Here is a 19018-nt window from a genome sequence, read left to right as displayed (position 1 = left end):
GAGCACCCTGTGCTGTCAATGAAGAGAAAGAGATGCCTGTTGGGTGGATGAGAATGTCCTCTGTAGCATCTGAAAAGCACATCTCTCCACTGACTATAAAGCTCCCTTTATAGGCAATATATGTCATTATATTAAGCGGACTGCATCACTCTCACCCTCCTTTATTACTGCTTTCTCTTTGTCCCTTCCCTTCCTCTCATTACTTCCTCCCTAGGCCAGGTGCCAAAAATGCTGGCGAGGCAGTATCATATCAGCTTAAATTGTCAAACTGGCTTCCACCTCTTTCATTTCAGAGAGCACTGCAATTGAAATTCCTCTTATTTTAGGCTGTGGTAGTATTTTAAACTCAGAACTATGTAAAGAATTGGCAATAACACTGAATGCTTAGCTGCAAAGGGGTGGTTACAGACCAAGTGAGGAAATGTTTGCATAAATCCTATGTAGGCAGATTCTCACCTAGAAAAAGCCTGTGTTTCTGCCAAAATATTCAGAATCTCTCTGGCATCCACTACAAGAAAATTGTCAGACTTGATTGGTCCAGCAGGGAAAGACTTTTTCTTTCATTTCGGTGTGCTTGGTGCCAGCGTACTTCCCTGACAGTGAAGTGAGGGTGACTGGATGAGCTCATTGACCGTGGAGATGCCTACACAGGGAATTTCTTCCCTTGTTCTTCAGCAGAGGTGAGTGGAAGCCTGTAGTTACTCCTGAGGAGGATGAGTTGTCAGGGAGCTCTGTTTTTATAAAGTCACCAGGTTGCATGTGCTGGTGCTGCTTAAGTATTGCAGGTGGCAGGATGGGCAAGTCCAGGCTCTGCTCTGGAGCCTGAGCTCTGAGATGAGAAACCTGGGAGGTGTCCCATCTGGGGAACCTCAGCTTGAACTATGTCTTGTGCCTGTGTCTCTTCTTTCATCAACAAGGCTAAAAATCGGGGATTTCAGGGATGCAGGAGGTCCAAATTCCTGTTTAACACTTTGGTAACTAGGTGATAAATAAAACGTGACTCTCTATTTACTAAACCAGGGAAACTTGATTAACTTGCTGTTCTCGACTGTTGTGCCAATTTTGTAGAGCATTAGGGCACAATAGCAAGAGAGGGGAGAGAATAGAGATTATGCCATTTCTATAAGGACCTGGCTGGGCATGTGGCTTGCTTCCAGGCATTTGAACGTTTGAGTGATGGGGCTGCAGTGGGAGATTTGCTTGGTTTTGTTCTGAAGATAGACAATTAAAATGAGAGTAGGACTCCAGTGCTTCAGCCCTTGAATTGTTTTCATTTGTCAGTTGTTATCAAGTAATCAAGAATAATCATGAACAGGGAGCTTAAGGATGAGGATAAAGGGAAATGCTGACTGGTCACAAAGATGGCACTAGTTTGCCTCAGGTAACCTGAGTGATGGTTTGCAATCTGAAGTATTGGCAAGGGGGAAAACGAGGCACAGTGTTATCCGGAGAGGCTAAGGGAGGTGTTTTGGGAAAGCTGATTGTGGAGTTGCTGACCTTAACAAAGAAAGATTTCTTATACCATCCTAAATGCATAAATTAAATTTTAAAGGAGGGAGAGGGGAAATAAAATGTGGTATCTTCTCATTTTTTTTTAATGGAGAAATGCTGCACAACATGTCTTCTAAGCAGAATAGCAAGTGTCAATAAACACCGGGGATGAGAGAAAAAACAGAATTATCCCTTGGGAGATGGAGTGTATTGGGCAGTTGAGCATCTTCTGCACAGGAAACCTCTTGCGTAGAATCAGTATTGGTTGGTTTGTTTGGCTTCAGTATGAAAGCATTTTCTTAACAGTCACATTTTTCTGCAGAATTGATGCTTAAATTTTTCAGCTATCTCCTTAACTGCTGAGTTCTCTGTCTGAAAATATCTATTTGAACTCCTTGTTGCATCCTCCCAGCAACCTGTTCTGACATACATCTTCCTGCCCAGGTGATACCAAAGGTCTGTTTGACTTTGTGGAACTAAGAATGAAATATAGAGTTATTTTTCCATTTTAACATTAATTCAGCTGCCAAGGACAGCATCTTCATTACCCCAGTTTAGCATGCATGCTAAATCCATTATTTATAGGCAAATTTCTGCCTATGACTATCTGTATGTCATTGGCATAAATTTGACTACATGCTCATTCAGAAATAGGTTGTCATTACATAACCTCACCTAACCAGCTGCAATACTATCAGTGTGTGCAGGCAGCACAGCTTGAAAATAAATGAAAACATCTATATGGAACATTTATTTTGGGGTAACACTATATGTTACATTTGTGCATCTGAAAATACTAAAATTTGACTTACTAGATGATGTATTTTTATCATTCTCTGCTTGGGAGCTGGTCTTAGTTGTCTGTTAATGATAGGCAAACAAGCCACTAATGATGTACAGGTAGAATAACATAAAGAAATAATATCTGTCTCCTATAGGTGCTTACTCATTTAAAAGCTAGAAAAGCTTATTCCAAAACAGGAAACTGTATTTGTAATGTGTAGACCTAGCCTTAGAAAGTGCACTCATGGGTCCTGTTGCCTCATCTGCAAAGTGTTTCCTACCTGAGGGAGAAGTGGCCCTATCACTGAGGGTTGCTCATGCAAGTAAAGGGTTGCATGTTATCCAATTGTCTTTATCCAAAAACCAAAACAAGCAAACAAACAAGTTATTTTCATGGAAGAAGACTTCAAAAAACCAAAGAAACAACAAACAAAACAAAAACAAAAAATAAAAAAAACCCAGGTATGTTATGTGTTAAACCTCTTCAGGTCAAAAGGTTGCCAAAAAAATAAAAAAGCTTTTGAAGTCTCCGAACAGGCACAGGCTTTTGCAGACACTGGCAGATTTTTTATTTCACTTGTCTTCCTGGGTGACACAGTCACTCAAAAGTGGGATCAATGACTTTGATCGATTCCTCACCCCATTTTGTGAAAGGTCATATATCATTGTCTGCCTGCACTAGGGTAATTTGCAAACAGATGTTCCTTGTACTGGAGTTCTGTCCAGAGAAGTCAGGGCAGGAAGGGAATGCCACTCTGCTGGGAAGGCACAAAATAAAATAGTCCACACTACCACTGAAATAGGAACAAGCTGTGAGAGCAGCAAAATGCAGGCAGCAAAGGCCTGTGAGGGAAGGGGTAAGTAATGGCAGAGGAATGGCAGAGTAAGGCAGTGCCTTTGAGTTGTTGTTCCCTGAGGCTAAGAAATGTCTGTAAAGGGCAGCTCATTAGAAGACTGCAGCTGTTTCTAGCACCCGAAGCATTTTTAAGAGAGTTGGTGCCTGAGTATTTCTGCAAATCTCCCCATAGCATGACTGCGGGAATCACAAGCTACTGACTACTCCTGAAAACTTGGATTTTGCTTAGCTGTTGACATGGAAGCTAAAACCCATCCAAAGGTCTGTGTGTTGGTGTGGCTGCTTGCAGGGTGAGATAGTGTGTGTTCCTCCTGCGTGCCCATTACCAGACCCTATTATGTCCTAGATGTGGGAATTAGTGATGTCATCAAAGGTTAATAGCTAAAGAAATAATTTCATTTGTAAGTACCCACAACTGACAAGCTGTTAATCACAACGCAGGAGACCTTGCCAGCTTGCATTTTTGAAGATGCAAGGAAATATTGTTATTGCCTGGCATTTGTTTTACAGTACTGTCTAATGGGAGTGAGTGCCTTGCAATTTCATATAATGCCCAAATATGAAATATAGCAGTGCCTGTTTTGAAGTGTTACTCTGTATACTTTTCCAATAAATGGCATACATTTATTATACTCTATACACACAGAAAGCTCTGATCTTTGATTAGGTTATTAAATTGACTCACGCTGAAAGGAAAACAAAATATTTATTTGTAAGTGAAGATAAAAATTAAATTAAATTGAGTTTCACAGAATGAGATGGATTGCAAGGGCTGTGAAGTCAGAGCTCAAAAGGAAACATTGCATCCTAAATATTTTATTAATAATTATAATTGCTTCAAGTATAGCATAACTGGGCTACTGGTATTTGCTGTTTTGCTTTAGGAACACATTTAGTTTCTCAAGTGTCTACCAGCAAATATCATTTGCAGTGAAGTCAACATGAGAATAGCATGAGGAAGGAATCAAAAATAATACAAATCCTTTCATCGAGTGCCATGAAATGTTTATTAGCTGTTTCAGCCACTGTGCAAGTACATTCATCTGACTGTCACTGGGGTGTAGATACACCACAGGATAGATAATGAAACTGTTTGGGTTGCCCTGTTTCCAAATTCCTTAGCAAACATTTATTTTCTAAAACTCGAGAAATCTTCTGTGATGCACCTTCTGTGATGGTACCGTGATCAAAATTCAGAATGTACAGTTATGAATTATTGACAATTCTTGACTATTCTGGATATTAAAATATACTTCAAGCATACATGTGACCAATTTTATTTAATTAGTGTGAGATGCTGTCCAAGGAACAACTCTTCTGCACAGATTGCAACTCTTATATCTTTCTTTACAGTATTCATTGTGAGTAAATAGGGGCATGCTATGCTGAAAATAAAGAATAATGGTGTCAAATCCATCAGCTGAATCCTTGGCTCACAGGCATAACTGTACTCCAATGATAACATAAGATGAGCTGGACTTATTTCTACTCAAAACTTACAAATAAAAAAATAGATGTAAAAGAAAGCAGATATTGGAAACAGGTTTGAGGGTTTGTACAGCTTTTTCTAACTGAGGACTGCACCATTAAAATAATCCAAATAACTCTAATTCAAATAATATTCATATTTTTGAGACCAAAAACACTGGTAGAACTAAGTCTTCTGCAATACAAATTTTACATTAAATGCTAATCTGAGAAAATGGTACTAGATGGTACTAGACTATAATAGATTGTGATTCCTGTATTCACATAGAGTACCATTTCCTTCCTAAATGAAAATTCATTGGATTCACTCAGTTGTTTGACAAGCAAAGTACTTCTTAATGCAATAACATCCCACCTGACCAACACTGTGAAGATCCTGACCTGCCTGAAGATGAAACCGTACCAGGTTTGCTCCTCCAGAGAAACTTGTCTCACCGTTCATGTGTTCTGCCACCACTAAAGATGTTATTACCACATAAACACACAAACCAGACCTCGACAATATTCAGCTGGTTGAAAAGAAGAAAATAGTCAGTGACTGTAGTGATGAAATGCACGTTTTTTTGTTAAGAAATGACCTGACCTCATCTTATGCCAAATAGTTCATATTTTTATGTAACACCAAAGAGGTCTTGAAATTCCACATTATCCTCAAAAGTACAGGTTCTTTACAATTAAGCTATTATTCAAGCCCTTATCAAACTTTTTGATTTCAAAATAAATGAATGGAAGCCTGAATCTACATCCCAGTCCTAGTCCAAGATGCCAACTCAAGTGAACATTTTGAATCTTTTATTTTGTCAATATGCACCTTCTAAAATGTGAAGATCAATTTTGCAAATAAGAATCCAGTTGTCTCCAAAACTGAATAAGTAATCTCAAACTGACGTTTGAATAACTCATCAATTTTAAAATCCCCTAAGCAAATTTACCACAAAAATAATATAATATATTTCTTGAGAGAATTCTTCATCATTACACCAACGTGCTATTCAAGGGGATTTTGTTTGAGAAGGTTAGAGGCAGCAACTTTTTATTTAATCATGAAAAATTTATTGCAATGTTAACTACAAAAAGCCCACTCCTACTCCATAACCATTAAAATGCAGGAAGTCACCTATTCAATAATGCAGAATTGTTGTGTATTAAAAATTTAAATCTATAAATATTAATAGAACACGGGTCAGTCTCTTAACCAGCAGAGGCAGTTGTACACACAGCTATTGTTGTGAGCCTTAGGGGCTGTGCATTTGTTATGGCATAGAGCAAAACAGACATGATAAAAGGCAGTTGTCTGATAAAGGAAATTTTGATCCTTTTTTCAGATGAAGGATAAAGACAAGAAATCCTGTATTAATCCAGGAGTCCGTGGTTGTCCTTTGAGAAGGAAACACTCCTATTTCCATCTAACAAGTCAATGTGCTAGAGTCAGCTTTACAAGGGCATGGCATGAAGGTATTTATAAGTAATCGCAGCCAAAGTTAGCTTCTGCAGCCTTGCTCCTTTACACTATTTTGACAGTATGAAGAGATCAGAAACGTCCCTTGGTCTTAAAAGCCACAGCCAGCATATGCAAATGTGTCTATATCAACAGAGAGGTGATTGACATGCAGGAGATAAGAAGCAAACTCCTGGGTTATTGCAGTCCAGGTGTTTGCCATCCCCAGGAATGGGGAAGCTGAGCGAGTTGTGAAGGAGGGGGCTTTGAGTGATACTCATCAGCATAAAGCAAACCTGAAGTACTGGAAAGCTACAGCTCGCTCCTCAGCAGCGATTCCTCTTAGATGTGTCAGCAGTTTTTGGATTCAGGTAGCATCAGCCTTATTTCTGGCCAGGAAAAAAACAGACTTTTCATTGTAGTAAAGACACGTGGCCCTTTGCAGCTTGAAACAAATTCACATCCCTTGAGCATTTGTCAGCTAGTTAGCTATATCTGTGAGTGGTGGCCTACATGAAATACATGCATGTGACTTGACAGATGAGAGGAGCTTGGACAGTGTGCATAGCACAGGTCCATCAGGGCTGTGTCTAGAGAAATGTGTTTCCTTCTTCACTCACTGCTCTCCCACTTAGCTGCACTGGGAAACCACTGGAACATTGCCCTGCTGTTATACAGTTTTATTTATGGATGATGGATGATTAATGGTGATTACAAATGCCATTAAATATTTGAAGCAGAGGCAGAAACAGGTGTCTCCTGTGTGCAGCTGAAGGGCCAGTAATGGGTGCCTGCTTGTCCTTTCCAGCTCCCTGGGGCAGGTCTGCTGCCAGATGGTGCAGAGGGGCTGTGTGTGCTTGCTTCATGAGAATACAAGTGCAAAAATAGGAGCACCTTGCTGCAGACTTTAGTGGTTGCCTTATCTGAGAAACGTTTCCTGGGTAGCAAATATCTGCCTCTCTTTCTCAGAAAGTCCACCAAAAGAATCGCCTCTGGGTGAAAATGTTGAAAGAAGATGAAGGAAAGGATTAAGGCAGCTTTGCCACAACCATAGGAAGCCTTCAGAGGATCTGAGGGTCTACCCACTTAAAAAAAAAAAAAAATGAAGGAGTCTCAGATAGGTTCGTTTCTGCATTTTTTTTTCTTTTACTTTTTCTTACAGGCTGTCAGCACTTCCACCAATCCCCATCAGGTAGAGCAGTAAGAAACTGCAGGCCAGAGCATAGGAATAATTCTGCAACACACTACAGAGAAGGCTGATCTCACATATAGAATCATAGAATCATTTCAGTTGGAAGAGACCCTCAGGATCATTGAGCCTAACCATAACCTAACTCTAGCACTAAACCATGTCTCTAAGAACCTTATCTAAATCGGTTTTAAACACCTCCAGGCATGGTGACTCCACCACTTCCCTGGACAGCCTGTTCGAATGCCTGACAACCCTTTCCGCAAAGAATTTTTTCTTAATACCCAATCTAAACCTGGTGCAACTTGAGGTCATTTTCTTTTGTCCTATCACTTGCTACTTGTGAGAAGCGACCAACACCCTCCATGCTACAACCTCCTTTCAGGTAGTTGTAGATAGTGATAAGGTCTCCCCTCAGCCTCCTTTTCTCCAGGCTAAACAGCCCCAGCTCCCTCAACCACTCCTCATCAGACTTGTGCTCCAGGTCGCTCACCAGCTTCATTGCCCTCCTACATTTGGCCCAGCCATCCAGCCAGTTCTTTATCCATCGCAGAGTACACCCATCCAGGCCATGAGCTGCCAGCCTCTCCAGGAGAATGCTGTGGGATACAGTGCCCTTTGGCACAATCAGGAAAGCACACACGTTTTCACCATTTCTCAGAATGATGGTGTTGAACAGCTTCCCAAACTGCTAGACAGGGTGCTTCTCTAGCCCTGCTCCTTGATGAAGCCATCAGCACCTGGAATCAGAGGCCTCATGCCATGGCTCCTCTGGGACCTCTGAGAAACACACCAGGCAGAGTCATCTCATCCATATTCAGCAATATTCATTGTGCTGAGACTGTTCTCCAGGCTTTGAGAAGCACTCTCTGATTTTTGCTCTGATGGAATTTGCTGAACTGGCTTGAAACAAGACTGGTCCACTTAATATGTTTAGTGATAACCCTAAAAAGCTGTGTGGAGTTTTCTCAGTGCTGTTTTCCTGGTTTGTGCCTTTAAAAAAAAACAAAACAAAACAAAACAAAACACAAACCTATGTGTCTTGTTCCTTATTAGTGCCTACAGTTGGTGTATTGTACAGAGTAATTTCTCCACATCTGCTGAAACGTCAGAGTTCATTGGAGAAATAGTCAAGGAAAAAGTCTCTTTGTTTGCTTTGGTTGGTTGGGTTTTTTTTATTCTTACAAGGTCCAAGCCTGGTGCGTGAACAGTTAGAAACTAGCCCATACAGGAAGAAAGTCAGAACACCAGGGTGTCTTCAGGAAAGTCATTACAGATTCCTCAACTAGTTGTGCAGATAAGCAGCAAATAATGTTGACAGTGAACATTTAGATTTGACTCCCATTCATGGAAAAGCTTTCATCCCAAAATGAGGAGCCCATGATCCATCTGTGTACTCCAAAGCATGATTTGATGTTAGGGCTTAATTCAATTTCAGACTAATGGGAGCCATAAATAGTTTCACAAGGCCCGTAGAATGAGGAAAATACAAACTAAATGGAGACAACGTTCAGTTAATGAAATGTTTTGAAATTAGAAACACTGGTTTGAAATTAAATGTTTCTTAGACAATCTGGGCCTGTTTAGAAAGCCTCTATTTACTTACCCAAGTTTGAAAGTGAAAACTATAGGCGTGTGTTTACCCTAAACGTTTTGTCTGCATTTCTAAGGGCTTTTGATATGCCACTTTGTGGAGTGGGCCCTGCTTTAAATGACGTGATTGTTCTGCAAATGATGAATGGCTTCTCTCAACATAGTGGAAAACACATATGCCCCGTCTGCATATCCAACTGTATTTCAGAATATAAGCCACAGCCAGTGACAGATCTTTGGTCTCCCAAAATTTTACCACTCTCAGAATGACCATTTTTATCCCACTGTGATATTTATCTCACTTTTGATTTTAATTTTTTTAGTTCTGCAACACCAAAGCCAAACATATCACAGAATGAGTTGACCTTACTTGGACCTTACCAGGACAAGGAAATCAGGATGTAGCAGTAGGTAATAATTTTTAAGCACAAGGTTAAATAGCCTGAGGTTAGAGAGGAAACGCTCAGCAAAACACTTCTAATTGATTTGACATAGACAATCACACTGTTTTCATCTGTAACCAGAGCCGGGGCAATAAAAGTTATTAAAAAAAAAAAAAAAACCACCACAAAAACACCACAGAAAAAACTGTTCTTTTGTATGTTTTAGCAGCCCCAGGTTCCTCCCACGAGTCCTGCAGGACTTCTCAGTTGGTTCCACTTCACTAATTGTTTTCACTCACTCTGGGTCATACAGTCTCACATAGCTGCACATGATTAACGCCACTGCCATTTTTTACTTCTTTATCATCTCTTTAATTCACTGCTAGACTTTTTGTTCTTTGATCCATTAATTGGATCCTTTCTTTTTTCTCAATTTACAGCCTGCTATTTTAGAAACACTGAATGTGGCCACTCCACATGCCCAGTTCCTTGCTCTTGCCTTCTTTATTATTTGTTTCCTTCCTTCTGCTGCTGCTTATGGCATGCTGTGGTTTTTACAGCTTAAGTAGTTTGTCATACACCTATTTGTGGACAATTATCATTAAACCCTACCAATCTGTGTGTCCTCACAGAAGGAGTGTGGGCCTGGCAGTGAGGAGGATGTGGCTTTCTGTTCATGGATGCCGCTTTATATGTCAGTGCCAGAGATTCCCTCATCTCCAGAAAGCAGACATGTATGTTTAGTGTTGTCTCTTCTAGAGGCACTCTGGGAGAATTATTTGGAGAACCAAATAACCTTACTAGCAAAACCAGTGGGATTGCTCCATGGCAAAATGTGACCCAGTGGCTGTGTAGCATTTCAGAAGTCCACATTTTTGCATCCTCTCTTAGTATTTCACCATTCAGAGGAATACAGGGCATCTAACAAATAGCATACTATGAGTCTGTTGGGGCTAGTTGATGGCTTACATGCTGAAAGTACAAAACTTGTGATAGATCTGAGGAGGTTTACTCTTTTCTTCCTTACAGAGGCTTCTGCCTAATTGAGCAATTTTGTCTTCTAGCTAAGGACAAGCAAGTTTCTTAGAGTATGCCCCCACCAAACTATGGCTGAACACAAAGAACATTTAGCAGAAGTTGCAGCTCAGTCTCCACATCTACATAGACTCATTAGCAAGAGCCACACATTATATTGACACTTCTGTGTGACTTTTGCTTCTGAGCTGGCATGGTCTCTCCTCAGCATCTGTCCTGTGTTTGAAGAGTAGCTGGGCATAGTTAAACCATGCCTTTGTTTTAACAAGCTCCAGTTGTGTATTTCATTAGAAAGCAAAATCTTCATAAAAAAGACTGGATTTACAGTGACAAAAAATGCAAAATGAACACACATTATGCATTAGATAGGGTTATAAATACTGAGACATTTTATTTGGAAGAAGACAAGAGAATAATGTGTTTATGTACATGCACTAGATATAAAGGCATAAATGCTGAAACTTTTGCATTTGAACATGCATCGTAACAACCAAGTAGAGATTGGGTATGAGGAACAACAGTAGGCTTGCTGTATAATAGCTTTTATTTGCAATTTATCCACGGTTTTTGGTAGCATTCACAGTGATTTACAGGATTCCATTTACATGCTTATTACAATCTCCAGTATTTGCTGTAAGCACTGAAAGTTGACTGGAAACTATTAACACCTATTTATCAGAGTGTTATGTGCAGAAGTCTTGAGACTCAGACTGTATCTAATGCTTTTGGAAGAGTTTTGTAGAGACAAAAATCTGTCTTGTGTTTCAGCACTAATGAAGGACAGAAGGAGGGAAGTTGAGTTGCTATAGCATCTATATATATAGCAGTTCCTTAAGCAATATTCAGAGTTAATTCAAACAAGAGAGAAGTGAATTCTTCTCTTTGTTTTTTACCATGAATAGAAGAGTTGATTGTGTAAGATGCAGCTACTGAGGCATAATAAGAGAGGATGGCTGAAATGTATCCCAAACTGGAATTTGACCAGCACTGTTGGTAATACATGAGAAGGAAAGAAAGAATCCAAGTTGCCACCTATCTGGAAAGGCATTTTATAATGGTTAAATACAAAGCCCTCTGAACAGTTCAGGCATCAGAAACAGTCCTGAGGAGCCAACAAGAAAAACAAAAAAAGAGATGTCACAGAAGAGAAAGTAATGCAAAGCCTGACACAACCAGATTGCTCCTTCCCTTTGATATCTGAAAGTAACATTCCAGTCATGGATCTGTAGTGCCAGGGAGAGATGAGACTTTTCAAAAAAAACATGCAGATTCTCAAATATATTTATTTTTTAATACCTTGGACAGAGACAAAGTAGTATGGTGTTTCTGTAGCCAAACCTTAGAATTTTGTCATGTCATACATACAATATAGTATTTTATTTTGTCTAAATAATAATATAAATTTACAAATTAGATAAACTGTTACAATTAAATGGTGGGTTTTCTACGCCAGTGAATGTATACTCTTGCAACAATGCTGATGATCTTCAGTTCGATAACTGAGTAGACATTAGAACAAGACTTTGTCCATCATAGAAATCATTTCTACTCTTCTCTCAGGGGGAAATCCAGACTGTTGTACACAAGAGTACAAGAAACTATATATTTTGTACTGGCTTCCAGAACTGGCTGGGTCATGCCTCTACTAAGCAGGGCACTGTTTGATCTTCAGTATAGCTGGAATATATTTTGCTATTAAGCTATGTGGGACTAACATTATGCTTCCTGGGTTTACTGTAAAACACCCATGTAACAGACTAAGAAAGTTTAGTTCAACCTGATGCAACACTGACACATTGCCCAGCTCTCAGCTGTACTACTGAAATTGTGGCATCATAGCTGTCAGTGTGGTCTGACATAATCTGTGAAAGTATTGTAAATGCCTTCTCTTTCTGTGTGTTACCATGGACAAATTTAATGGTTAATTGCATGTTGGATTTTATACCTCTGGCATATCATATAATTCTATTACTCCAGTTCAGCCACAAATACACTTAAAAATAAGTTTCTGGGTTTTATCATAGATTAAAATGTCACTGTGAACAGTTCTACTATTGTCTCAATTAGATCTTATAAATGTATTCTTGTTAGCCAATTAAATAATTCTGTTTTATAAGAGATTGCATTAATAACAATTGGCACACATTAATTCAAATTTTTAGGAAGGTATTACCATGAATAAAACCCATCAGGAACACGTCTCCCTGCTGTTCTCTTCATGATTCTGTAATTTAAATGACAACTTATCTCAAAATTCAGGACAAAAGGGCTTGACTGAAGACATTTTAAGCTGATAGAAAGTCTAACCTATTTCAAAATGCTTCAAACTAGCCTTGCTAGTCACCACTAATATTATCAAAGTTTCATAGAAAATTAGAGCAGGAAAGTCCTTCATGGGGTCATTTAGTAACTTAGACAGAATCAGGAGCTGTTCAGTGACTGCAAATCACATCTTAGGAAATATAGTTCCTTATGTTGAAGAATTACTCATTTGAAATATGTTTTTACATTCCTTTTTTATTCTGCAGAAACACATCTTTCCTCATTGTTCATTCATTCATATTATTGAACACTGGAACAGGCTGCCCAGGGAGGCTGTGGAGTCTCCTACTCTGGAGACATTCAAAACCCGCCTGGACTCCTTCCTGTGTAACCTCATCTAAGTGTTCCTGCTTCGGCAGGGGGATTGGACTAGATGATCTTTCGAGGTCCCTTTCAATCCCTAACATTCTGTGATTCTGTGATTCCACTTCCCTGACTACACAGTGGATGCAATATTTTTTCAGATGCCAGGTTGTTCCAGTCAAAACTGTTTTTTCCCTTCTAGCTGGCTGTAATCTTTAAGGGTACCCCAGAGTCACCGCAGATCTCTGCTTTTCTGAGCATTCTTTATCCCCCAAGCTGAATCCAGCCTGTGAACAGCCTGTTTTGCTTGCCTATGCCCATTATGAGGAGCCCTTCCACTTAACAGACGTACTACTGAGGAAAAACAAGAACAGCAACAACACCAAACCCAAACAAACAAACAAACCCCAAAACAAAACAACCCCCCAAACAAAACAGAATTATGCTGAACAGAATTATGCTGACCAGTTAAAAAATGGCAGATTTGAGTACTTAATGATTCCTCTTGTTTTTTCCTGTGTAATTTTATTCTTTGTTGGTTAATCTACCTTGGAGTTTAAACATACGGTAAAAACATACTGTAAAGCAGACTGGCTTCCAACTGTACATTGTCATTTATCTCCCTCTTGCTACTCCACTGACATGTTTACCTGCCTCTGAAGTATCACTGCTAGCTCTCTTGATTTTTGTTAAACTTACATAAGTACTCTGCTTATTGCACTACTATTCCTTGCTCTGGAGTGCATTTTCATGCCCTAGATGCTGCTGCTGCAGATGTTTGTTGCTTTGGACATCTCTGACTTTGTAAAATTCCACTGACCCTTTCACACATCAGTCAGGGGTAGAATCAAGAGGAGTGACTGATCAAGCATTGAGATCATTCTGTAGTATGAGAGGACATGCTGTTCCGGCTTGCAGAAGTGTGTGAAGAGCCATGTTCATACTTAATTTAAAAACTACTCATTGCTAATCCTAAATTAAGCTGGTAAAGAATTCCTAGTGGTACAGAAACCAGAGACTCTTGCATTGAAAAACCTCAACTCAGGGTGTAAAAGACACGATATATGGCAGTGCCACTCTCCTCTTATGAAATCTTTTGCCCAGCATAGGTGGCAGTTTCTCTGCTTGTGCTGGATTTATTGCTAGCCAGGAATCCATGAGAAAGACTGTGGTGGCAACCGCTAATTGCACAGTGGTTTCACATGGTCAGGTTTTGATGGACAGTGTGCACACAAGTCTTACACTTCATCTTCCACTCTGACTAAAGCTTCCTCACAGTCAAGCCCAGTTGGAATGGGTTTTGTGTCCTCTGCATTAAATTTTAGAGTTTATCTGTGGAAACTTAGGGTGATGTGTGATTAACCATAGTGCTTCGATTTTGTTGGAAAGTTCTCCTTTTATGCAGAACTCCTTACACTGGAAGGAAGATCTTGGCTACCATTTAGTCACTATTTATTCTAGCATCCTGAGTTACACTTCTGCTGTTTCTTCTGCCTATTCTTGGTCTTAATCCACCAAATTCAAGACTTCATGGAGATAAGATATTTGCCTTTGTAAAATGTTCAGAAAAAAATTACTGCAGTTTTTTACTATCTAAATCCTAAATGTGCATGTTTTGCTGATACTTCAGAAAATCTACATACACATTCCAGCTACAATAATGATCAGAGGGTTGGAACACCTCTCCTGTGAAGTAAGGCTGAGAGACTCAAGGTTGTTCAGTCTGAAGAAAGGAAGGCTCCAAGGAGACCTTATTGCAGTCTTTCAGTTCTTAAAGAGGGCTTATAAGAAAGATGGAGAGAGATGTTTACCAGGGCTAGTAGTGATAGGACAAGAGGTAACATTTTAAAATAAAAGAGAGCAGATTTAAATTAGACGTAAGAAATTTTTTACTATGAGGGTAGTAAGATATTGAAAGAGGTTGCCCAGAGAAGCTGTGGATGCTTCACTACTTGAAAGTGTTCAAGGTCAGGCGGATGGGGATTTGAGCAACCTCATCTAGTGAAAGATGTCCCTGCTCATGGGACAGTGTGTTGGACTAGATAACCTTTAAAGGTCCCATCTAATCAAACCATTCTATGATTCTATTACTCTAATTTACTGTTTTAGAGTTGCATAGCATTGAAGATACATTTTTGACTTATACTACATTTGTTGACATTGCTACTAGGTTCTAAATAATTGACTTGAGTTTCCAACTATAGCCTCATCTGCAGTATATAGTTGAATCAAAATGTAAGTATATGCAGCCTGCTAACTAGTCATGTTGTGAACTGAAAAGCAGCATGTTCAGGAAAGGATAACCAGCATTTTGTCACTCTGAAATTTTTAATGAAAATATCTGAGTAAGCATTTAGCAGTAATAAAGATGCCACTTTTATTAGTGCATGGAAGCGAAGGGTTTTGGAGGTTAAGATTATTTTTAGAGGGGGGCAAGCTAGGTGCTGTGGCAGATAATGGTTGCCTGGTAACACATATAGGATTGCAAGATAGCAGGGTGATTGTTGCAGGATTATTTCATCAGTAATACATTGGGGAAAACAAACAAACAAACAAACATACAAACAAACAAAACACAAGCACAGACAAAAACAACCACCCAACCAAAAACACTCCAGCAAACTGTTTTTTGGCAAGTTCTGTTTTTCAGTGTCTTTTGAGCAATTAAATGATAACAAACTTTCAGAAATATATGTTCTAGAAATGCAAGACCAGAGTAGAAGCTTCTTAGTCATGGTTTGTGTTGAATCAATAAGAAAGCAAGTTTTGCCTTTGGGCTTGGATTAGATTTATTTGCATTTGCCTTGCATGTCAGTTTACGAATACACAACAAGCTTGGATGCTCCTGTGTGCTCTTCTGCCTTAATACATATTTGTTGATTTTTTTTTGTAATATCTTTGGACCTGCTCCTAAGAGTGTAACTTATACTGAAAGCAAAACTACTTTAATAAGATCACTTGTATACAGCTACTATCTCTCCTCACTAAGAGTGGCAGAATTAGGTTCTACATAAACGTAGACTGGTGAGCTTTTCTAAGCATGTGTACTAAATCTATATTTAGGTATTCAGTTACTGAAAAAGTATCCTAATTTGCACAGGCATTGAGTACTCACAGTGAACACTGTTTGCCATGGGCATTTTTGATCCTCAGAATGTCTTGCTTTAGGCAGCATTCAACAATTTTGGCATCAAAATATGCTTAAACTTGTTGGTTGGCAAATATAGTTGTAATTGCTGTATTCTTAAGACCACTTTTTTTCTCTGAACATGTCCTAACTTTCTGCCAAAAACGCTTCTCCAGACAAAATGGGGACAGCTACATAAGTCACTTTACAAGTGGTTTCTCAGAGGTTCAGTCTCTTCCTTTGAAGTCCTTAAACTTTCCCAAAATCTTTTCTTTCACTGTCACGGACCAGGAACTCACACTACATCACATCGTTTGTTGCTAAGTTCCTGTAAAGCTCTGGTATAAGCAGGAGCTGACAGTGATTGATGATGAATCACACTGGCCTTTGAGTTTTTTATGTAGTAAAATTAATCTTCCTGGGTTTTGCATACTTGGAATTGTCCTGTGACTCCATAGCTGTGACCTGTGCTGAAGCACAGTACAACGAATTATAAAGGACCTTGTCCTTGAACTTGGTTGGGTAAATTCTCTTGTAACTCCATGGACTCTCTTCGTAAGGAACAGAGGGACAACTGGGGAGCACACCCACTAGTGCAATTTACCCCAATCACCAAAAGTCTCAGCCAGCAAAAGAAAGGTGTTCTGCCCTAAGTCTTCTAATTCTTCTGATTTTGTTGAGGTGGTGTGGGGTGTGTGGAGACTGTGGAGTTTTCTGATCTGTCCTCTTGTTCGATAAATGCTTGTGTCTCTCTTGATTTCACTGGAAGATGTTTATGTCTTCACTAGTTTGCTGTATCTGCTAGGCAGACTTTTAACATCAGATGTGGAATGTAAATACAGACTTTTGTGGAAAGGGAAAGGAATAAAATGGGAAAATCTCTGCTACCAGCTTTTTTCTCTCACCCCAGTCCTACTTCTTTTTCTTCTGTGTAGGTGGTAACCTGCATTCTCCTTGGGAAACAGAACCTCTTCACACTCATTCTTTACTCACACAACAAATCTTCATCCCTCACACACCTCTCATGTTTGTGCCATGTTTTTAATCTATATGAAACTGCAGCTTTTAATGGACAATATTTTCTCAGTATGAATAGCTAAATATGAAGGATCTACCTTCATTATAAAAATGAAACAATTAAAATATTGCTCCCTCCAGCTATCATCACTCCACCAGTCCAGCTTTTCTGTAGTGGAAGTTTTGCTAACAAAGTCTCTACTTTCTAAATGTGCTTTGTTTGTGGTTTTGTTCATTTGTTTGTTTGTTTTAGCAGCATCCTTTAAGGTCTCATTTCTAACATTATTTCATAATTAAAATAGATAGGAGAATCTCCTCTCTACTGTCTCCACTAAAAATAAAAAGGAAGGTTTTCTCCTGAGTATTCTGATTCTTTTAATTACCCTCTCAAATTTAATTTAGTTTTGTTGTTGTTGCTGAAAGTAATTTTGCTTGCCAGCAATTAAAGATAGTGTGTTGTACAACAAACTGTTCCAAACACTGGGGGAAACCTCAGGAAAATAGTTTCCATGGTGTTTGGTCAGACCTGCATAACTGCTGCTTAGTGAGGAAAGTAAGATAAGGGTACCCAAGAACATAAAACCAGAGGGCACTTGATGTCCTGGGTTTCAAACTGCCTGTTGAGCCACAGTGGCCAAATCTTCCAGCCAGCTTGCTGATCTGTTTTGTCACAGCAGGGATGGAGTATTTTATCAAGGTGAATTTGTTCAAGATTCTTAGTCTGAAGGCCAGGTTATTATATGATTCTCTTTTCTTTTAACTTTGGCAGTTATGATGAATAAAAGATGCTGAAAGCATGATTTATGAAGGGGTAGATCTACAGAACTCCCTCCTTCAAAGCCCACCTTTCTTCTCTCAGCTTACTGCTCACATGCAGCAGGGTTTCACTGTTCCCTGAAAAAAAAAAGCCCTGAGCCTCAAAGCTGCACTGAGTCACCCAGAAATTGGGTGCTGAGTACTGGCCATCGTGGAGCTGTAGCTCAGGGAGCCACAGCTGAAACTACTGACATGTGGCAACTCCTTAAAGCTAGAAATATTATTTCTTGCTTTTGCTGCTCAGGGGAATAAGGAAAGAGGGAAATCTCTCTGCAGGGTAATCTGTATGTGGGACACACTCACAAAACTACATAAGAACTGAAGAGTTCTGGTTTTATTTGAATGAACTTAGAATATGGACATCAAGCTTTATTCAGACAGTGAAGCCTTGTGTTTAGGAGTTCCCACAAGACAACCTGGCACTCACCTCCAAAATGAAGTCAGCCTTCTGCTCCTCAAAAAAAATTATCCTGAAGTGACTGGAGTCATGTTTTGCTCCTGCCTTTATCATGAGCAAAATCTGACAGATCTGGAGGCCTTCCCCACGTTTGTATGGGCCCATACAATGCCTGAGATCACTGATTCCGTCTGGGAGCTTCAGAAGGCCACAGCTCACCCTTGTCCTCAGACCCTCTGCATCTGTGTCCCACAGAAAGGCAAATGCCACATGCACCACACCAATGGGGCAGTGAATCCAAGAGACAGGGGATGGATAGTTCAGTCCTGTTATGCCCTGTGCTCCAGTGGGAATAAAACCCCACATTTTTAGTGGCTTGCAGTAAATGGCTCCTTATGGGCACACTTGGCTCTGCTGTTTCATCACCCTCTCTAAGCAAAACCACCTCCAGCAGCACTGCCCAAGTGTTATACAGCCCTGACTCTTCCCAGGCTCTTCCCCATGTAGCTGTGGTTTTAGCTATTGCATTACACTGATTTATCAGTCCCTGTTAACTCCATCCCCTGTAGATACAGTCCTGCATTTCACTGTCACACTAGGAAAAAATCTTTAATGTGTTAAGCCAACTTCTGCCCACAAGTGCTCCATTAATTCCATCAAATCTATTTTGGTCTTACTTCTGCCATCAGTTCTGCCACATTTTGTGCCAGCTCATACCAATAAGCTAAATTATTAAGGCTTAGAGCCTTACTCAAATAGTATGGGCATTTTCTGAGCAGC

At 39.7% G+C, this 19018-nt stretch overlaps 1 protein-coding gene across 1 annotated transcript in view; it reads left to right on the top strand.

Moving 5' to 3' along the window:
- Positions 1-302: 302 nt before the first annotated feature.
- Positions 303-19018, top strand: part of MEI4 (meiotic double-stranded break formation protein 4) — a 131836-nt gene continuing 113120 nt past the window's right edge. Inside the window, exon 1 of the mRNA XM_071806845.1 lies at positions 303-680. The gene's annotated coding sequence lies outside the window, so the exon portion shown is untranslated. The remainder of the gene's footprint in view (positions 681-19018) is intronic.

This window comes from Patagioenas fasciata, chromosome 3 (assembly GCF_037038585.1).
Source record: "Patagioenas fasciata isolate bPatFas1 chromosome 3, bPatFas1.hap1, whole genome shotgun sequence".
Lineage (NCBI taxonomy): Eukaryota > Metazoa > Chordata > Aves > Columbiformes > Columbidae > Patagioenas > Patagioenas fasciata.
Note: the sequence above shows the minus strand (reverse complement) of the source record. Positions and strands in the feature narration are given on the sequence as shown.